Raw genomic sequence first — 6,804 nt, 5'->3', positions numbered from 1 at the left:
CCAATGAAGTATGTGGAAACATTCAGAAAATACTGATTTTCTTTTAAGATTTATTTTCATTGAGATCAAGACATAGCAAATTACTTAAGGTGGGCCCCATTCTGCAAGTTTTTTCTTACATGAGCTCTTTTTAAAGTCACTGACGCTGTTTACATGAGTAAAAGTTACTTAAATGAGGAAGGATTATAGCAGAATCTGGCCTTACACATCTTGCTACAGTAAAGTTTACCTCGACATTAGCTGGTCTGCAGAGCAAAGTCCATTTTTAGGAATTAAAAATGTACTTTAGTTATTTGTTAAAAAAAGTTCTGCCTTCAGATTCATCCCTCTGCCTTTTGCAGTTTGTTCAGCAGCCACATTGAACAGACTCACTCAGCCTTTGTCCCTGTCTCAGAGTTGCTCGTTACCAACCACGCTCAGCCTTAACGCGCTGTAACTCACCAGGATGTGTGCAGTCTGAATTCCCATTCCAGATTTGATCCTCAAACCTAAGGCCATTATTCCATCTCAGATTAAAGCATATCCTCCCATAGGCAGCTGAAAAAGAGCATGTTTCTTCAGGTTTTCTTGCCACAACGAGATAAGGCAAAATAAAATAATAATCAAAAAAATCCAATGTACAGCAATCCCCAAAGTTTTTGAGTCTAGGGCTGTTGATCTGCATCCATAAATGTCCTGAGCGGTGAGGAGGCACAGGCACTACTTCTGGAAAGAGAGCAGGAAGGAAAACCTACCATGTGAGCAAAGTAAAAAAAATAAAAAGAAAGAAAAGGGGGTGGTGGGGGGGAAGAGAGAGAGAAAGGTCTGCTCAGTGGACAGCACTTGGGCTGATAGCAGGGATTTCAGGAAATCCAAACACTCAGACAGGAAATCTGAACACTGGATAAACATGCCATAATCTCCACAGATAGAGTTAACATGCTGCGTCTCCCGTTAACCCTTAGCCTGCCTACGGCTGAGGCTGAAATCAGATCTGCAATGCCTGGAAACACAAGCTGCCCGGGGGGGTTCCAAAGTCTGAGCGCTCCAAAGTCTGAGCAGCAGCCCTGTGTTCAACCCTGCCCTCTTCTTCCCTTACTGTTCTGGTGATGAAGTTTCTCTCTGTTTCTACATAGTAATGTCTTAGTCAAAAAGTGCATGATTTTCCTCCTCCAAAGAGGAGAAGATATTGCACCCTACGCCCTGAAACAGCAGGGCAACCCACCTGCACACCTGTGTCCCACCAAGCACAGCTACCTTGTAGTCCTGAATTAGCTTAACCTGGCTTTCTCCTTCTTTTTGTTTTCTTTTTTATTTTCCTTTTCTTTTTTTTTTCTTATTTTTCTTTTCTTCCCCACCCCCCCAAAATTTATATGGCTGTCTATGAAATACTTGCCGAGTATCACCAATGATTTACTCCAGAGCTGATGCAGCAGTATTGAGGACAGACTTGAGAAATTAGAGGGAAACCATTCTTAAGGAATGGACTGGGGGGATGTGTTGATGTCTACCTTTATGCCAATTTGTCAAGGAATTGAGGATTAAATTCTGCAATCCTTAATGAAAGTAAAATGAAGGCCGTTTGTTTACTTGTTTCTGGAATGTATAGACTTTGCTCTGTGTCTTATATGGTTCGCTCTCCGCCATTAAAGTCATCACTTTTTTGTTTACTTTGAGGCTTCTTAATTGATTTCTTTTGTATGATCTACCTTGGTTAATGTGTTGATGTAAAAGTCTTAGCCAGCTACAAAATCAAGAAGAAGCAGTCATATTTCATAGAGCTGATCCCTTGCTCCCAGAGGTGTAATTAATAAAGGGAAGTTTATGTGAGAGTTGTCCAATTTAAATCCGTAGGACTATGAGTATGCACACAATTAAGCTCCTGTATGATGTCAGGATGGGGAATTGATTGTGGTTTTCTGTAGGAGGACAATTGCATGCTTCACTGCTTTTCAGAGGTAACTGACTCCTCAAGCAAGGGGCTGCTTCCAAAAATGCTTATTCTTTCTGAAAATTGATTTTTTGGGATAGTCCTGCCTACACAGCATGTATCTTCAGATTTTCTGGTCCTCCTAGGACTTCATAGTGATAAAAAACCCCCAAAAGTAATTATAAAAAAAACTACCTTGAATTTTACTCAGCCATTTGCTGGTGGCAGTAATTAGACACTGAGTAATATCTACCAATTGGTGCTCTTGCTTAAGGCACTGGCAATTAGCTCATGTGAAACAGCCTTAACGTATATCTCACATGCAATACCAACCTACTTCATTACAGTACCCACTAGGAACAAAATAGGAGCACTCTAGGAAAAGGTTTCCTTCAGCACCTTGTACTACTTACACTGTGGTTCTACTCATTATTTCAAAGATACACGCTCTGGCAAACCAGTACTGATTACAGCATTCCCTGGATGTGGCCAGGTTTGGAAATCAGACCTGGACTACTGAGATAGATTGTGTTGGCCAAATGATGCCACAGGGAGCCTGGCACCAAAACTGAGGTGGAAAATGGGGCTTTTGAGGCATCCCTACCTCAGGAAATCTCCTCAGGCTTCCAGCCCAGTTCTGAGTCAGGAGATCTCTTTCAGGTTGGGTCTTCACGTTCCCAGTCATTGTCCTACTACTTGTTAGGATGCATGAGGCTACAAATGGACGTGGGTCCCTGAAATCGTGGCTGGAACACTGGCCAGCAGCATCTGTTCAAATAGCTGGTAGAACAAAGGCTTGGCTTAGAGGCATGAAGTCATTCCCTTTGCTAGCACGTGCTACATGAAACAAGTACCAAATGGTTTCTTGATGATGTCAGGAGGGAACTGGTGGAAAAACAGAGAGAAATTAAAACATGTCAGGGTTGGACTTTTTTTTTTTCTTCTTCTTCTTCATGTTCCGTGTGCTTTGCCAGTGAGCTATTTCAGTCATTCACTTTTTTCCCCATTCTTCTGTTGTAATTTTTTTTTCACCTTCCTTTTCTTGTATTTTCTTCTTAGTGCCACTCTTTACAGGAGAAAAAAGGAAAGCAAAAACAGAGGGAAAGAATAAAGCACAGCCTTCCAGTATAACTGGAAAAAGGAGAAAATATTTATAGACCCTCAAAATATGCATTTTGGGAACAAAAAATGCTTTTTAAGATTGAGAGACTTTTCATTTGAAAACATTCAAGTAGCTCTAGGAAAAAAAAAAAGGAGCTGGGGGAAGTGGGATATAATTTATTACCACTAACATCTGCTGTAAATCAGTTAGAGGTAGGCAAACATACCCTGCCAGGGCACGGTTAGGTCAAGGTGAGAGGGGATAAAGCAATAGTTAAAAAGACCAGTGTCTTCCAGCTACTTTGAATAGGCTGTAAGCAGAAGAGCAAGTGTTTCCTGCCAAACTCTTTCTTTGTCTAGAAAAATTTCAAAGGAGAGGGAAAAAAAATATCATTTGTATATTCAATAGAAAACTTTCAGTTTATAAGACAGCTCCAACAGTTTCCATACAGAACCACAAAAAGTATTATACTTTTCTGGTTTTCTAATTTCAATTAAGATGAAAAAAAAAGAAAAAAAAGGTTGTATTTATTATGAAAAGTTTCATTTGACGAGAAATTTCTGCTGAAAAGCTCTACAGAAAGTCTTGGTAAAAGGGAGAACACGGACAGCATGGTAGGTAGAATAATGAAGCTGACAAAAATCAGCCATCCAGAAAAAAAATCACCAGAAACAGAGTAGAGAGAAAACTTCAAACTCAGGCCAACAGTTATCAAAGCTGAAAAGTGGATAAAGATTCCTGAAAGGGCACAGCAGCTGCAAAAAATCCACCATCACCTGGGGAAAAAAAAAAAGCCAGTGGCTTTACTTAATACAGATGTGAAGATGCTTGCTTTTAAATTGGAAAAAAACCTTCCACCACATCCACCCTTGATGGACCCACAGCAGCTGAGCTTTCTACTCACTTGCTCCATATCCCCAGGGTGTAACTTTCTGCAGTCCTAGAGCTGATAACAAAGTTCTTGCTTCTTCCCCAAAGAACTCTATAGCTACAGAATCAAGACAAATCAGTTCATTAAAGATTAAAAGGGTTTAGTTATGTTTTTGAAAGATAAGGCCCATGAAATTATAACTGAGACTGTGAACAAAATTCTTGTGAAAGAGTTATCATTAACCTATGAGGCCCCAAGCTCTGTTACTTTTTATGATTCAGTGACAAGCCTTATCATTATAAATAGTCAGGATTTTGATTTTTTTTTTTCCAATACAGATTTGAAACAAAGATCAGTCTTTAATTTTCACTGCCCTACTTACTGGCTTTGGCGAAGAATTCAACAGAATAATGAAAACATCTGGAGAAAGAAATCTCAGGTCCCAGATTTGTCATTTCAAAGATGTAAAGCCTTTCAGACACCTTAGGCTTTACATCCTTAAAAAAATTACTTAATATATTCACATGAAACTAATTTGCTTTCTCTTTAGAGTGTGGCCAGCCCTGTGCACTTAGCAATCCCAGACCTCTCGGTAGCTTCCAGAAACTGGATACCAGAGAAATCCTGTAACACACTTAAACAAAGTTCCCTATTCACACCATGACTCTATGTGGATTTACAACAACATATGCTAAAACTTAGCAAACATGAGAGAAAATGAGTAGAAAACACTAATCAAAAGAATTTCATAAACACTGACACAACTTACCATAAGCTATAAACACTATTTTTCTTGCAAAACTTCAGTAATTAACTAGTTTAGAGACCTCTTGCTGCCCTACAAAGAATATCTCTGTGCACTGGTTTTCAATTTTAACATTTGCTTGGAGACCTCTGCCAATTTTATTGCTAGTCAGCTCCTTCCCTAAATGAGCAGTCAAGGAGGTTTACTTTTGGGATCAGCATCCCTGCTGGCGGTGTTGCCTTAGGAAAAGCACCGAGCCCCCTTCATCCAGAGCAAACGGTGTGCTCTTACGTTACAGAAGAAACATTGCCACTTTCCTCACTGTTCATTCAATGAAATACAGCAGAAGCTGTGTTCTAACAGGTTTAACGACATGTTTGTACATTTATTAAGCAAATAGCACCTCTTGATGTTACGAAAAGGTCCAGGCCTTAGAATCTGCCTTGACAAAAAGGACTTGACCCTTGGTGGTAACTACAGGCTGTACCAATGTACGGGAGGCTGTGCATGTTTTATTTTCAACTGCTTTTATAGTTTTCTTGTTTTAATATGAAAAAAAACCCAACACAAAACACAAACACCAAAGCATTTCCTATTCCCCCCTTGATTTTCGTTCATTCTTCCCTGCTGCAATGGTAAAAAATAAGATTTTTTTTTCACAGTCCACCTTTTTCCCCCCTAATTTAGTTTTGAAAAGAGGAAACTAAAGACATGTCAATTTATTTTATTGTCTTTTAACAGCTCTACTCAAAATAAACTGTATGAAAATAGATCAGTAAAAGAGTATACTAAAGAAAACATCTGTCACCTAAAGCTGTCACCTCACACATGGGTGTGAGGGTGGCTGCTGGCTTCATCGTTTGCCAGAGATGCATGGAAATTCCAGATAACATTCAGAGAAAACTGTAAGTTGAATTATACACCATGGACATGAGTATTAATGACATAGCTTTGTGGGGAAAAGACTGAATCTTTCTGCATCATTCTCTATGGGTTTATGGGCCATAAGTCATGCTGAAAGGGGTAGGGTAGGAAGATACACTGGACATGCTGTGAGCAGCACACCAGACTTGTTCTCCCTTTCCCACCAAAGTCCTTCTCAGTTTCCTTTCTAAAAATGGGTGACAAAAGTGCCTCCTCAGTGTGCTGTCACTGCTTTGTTGCAGAAAATTTAAATGACAACCACATCACATGCGTTCCAGACATTAATAAACATCATGACAAACTCCCAGATGATCACCAAATTGGTTTAGCAATAATGGGCCATTTTTAAAAAAGCAAATGTGTATTTCCCATGATCTTTGGAAGTTCTGTGAGCAATAATTGTAAGCATTTTTTATGAATGAAGACCAGACATGTACAAAACAAAACCAAACAAAAAAGTGCTAAAATTCCTGTCAATCGCTTATCACAAGGAGCTGAGCACTCAAAAGCATGGATGGGTGCCATGAGACTTGTCATAGACATGTGAGAGTCAACACTGCTATAAATGTGCAGACTTCATATGCTGTAAGCACTGTATATTTTGTGTACAGCACAGACCGTACACAAGAGCCATTAGCTGAGTGAGCTGTAGTGAAGCCTGGAAAATGCCAGGCCACAGGAAAAACATCCCCATAATTTATAATTCCAGTTGGAATTTTTTTGCATGTTGGAAATGAGTGATGACCATCATGGCAACATGCCTGCAAGGAGGAAAACTCAAAGCCAAGTTTCCCCCACAACTGTAATCCTTTAGGCCTTTAGATTTTTATGTGTATGCATATGTGCATGAAAACTGTAAATGCTGATGAAGAAACAGAACTGAGAAACAAAGCAGAAGGGTAAAAGCCCTAAGCCAACACAGAGGCACCAACTTATGTCTGCCTTAATTCTCCAGGTACAAATGGGGATAAAGACAATTTGTGATGTTACAATACAACTCAGATATGCTACAGTGCACAGGTTCCACAGGTGCTTCAGGAATGAGGTTTGGAAGGCCTAAGCATGGCTTGTAAGGATGGGATGCTGTCTAACAATTCTACCATTGTGGCTTTAGTGGTAAAATTCAGTTCTTCACTGTATAAGAAGCTAGAGAGACTACCATACAAAGTGAACTAGATGGCATCAGCTTTCTCTCTCCGGTTTTAAACCTACATACATTCAATATGAAAGCTTGGGTTTGTCTCGTAAAACAT

At 39.6% G+C, this 6,804-nt stretch overlaps 1 protein-coding gene across 3 annotated transcripts in view; it reads right to left on the bottom strand.

The window, feature by feature from the left end:
• ASAP1 (ArfGAP with SH3 domain, ankyrin repeat and PH domain 1) overlaps nucleotides 1–734 on the bottom strand; it is a 130,402-nt gene extending 129,668 nt beyond the window's left edge. For 2 of the 3 annotated variants that reach the window (XM_068155532.1, XM_068155534.1), the window contains exon 1: nucleotides 442–733. The gene's annotated coding sequence lies outside the window, so the exon portion shown is untranslated. Of the gene's footprint in view, nucleotides 1–441 lie in introns of all 3 variants that reach the window. The other variant, XM_068155535.1, reaches the window with a different exon arrangement.
• Nucleotides 735–6,804: the final 6,070 nt, after the last annotated feature.

Source organism: Melanerpes formicivorus, unplaced genomic scaffold, assembly GCF_026170545.1.
Source record: "Melanerpes formicivorus ecotype bairdi unplaced genomic scaffold, bMelFor1.0.p_v2 SCAF_32, whole genome shotgun sequence".
NCBI lineage: Eukaryota > Metazoa > Chordata > Aves > Piciformes > Picidae > Melanerpes > Melanerpes formicivorus.
This window is presented reverse-complemented; position numbering and strand designations above follow the sequence as displayed.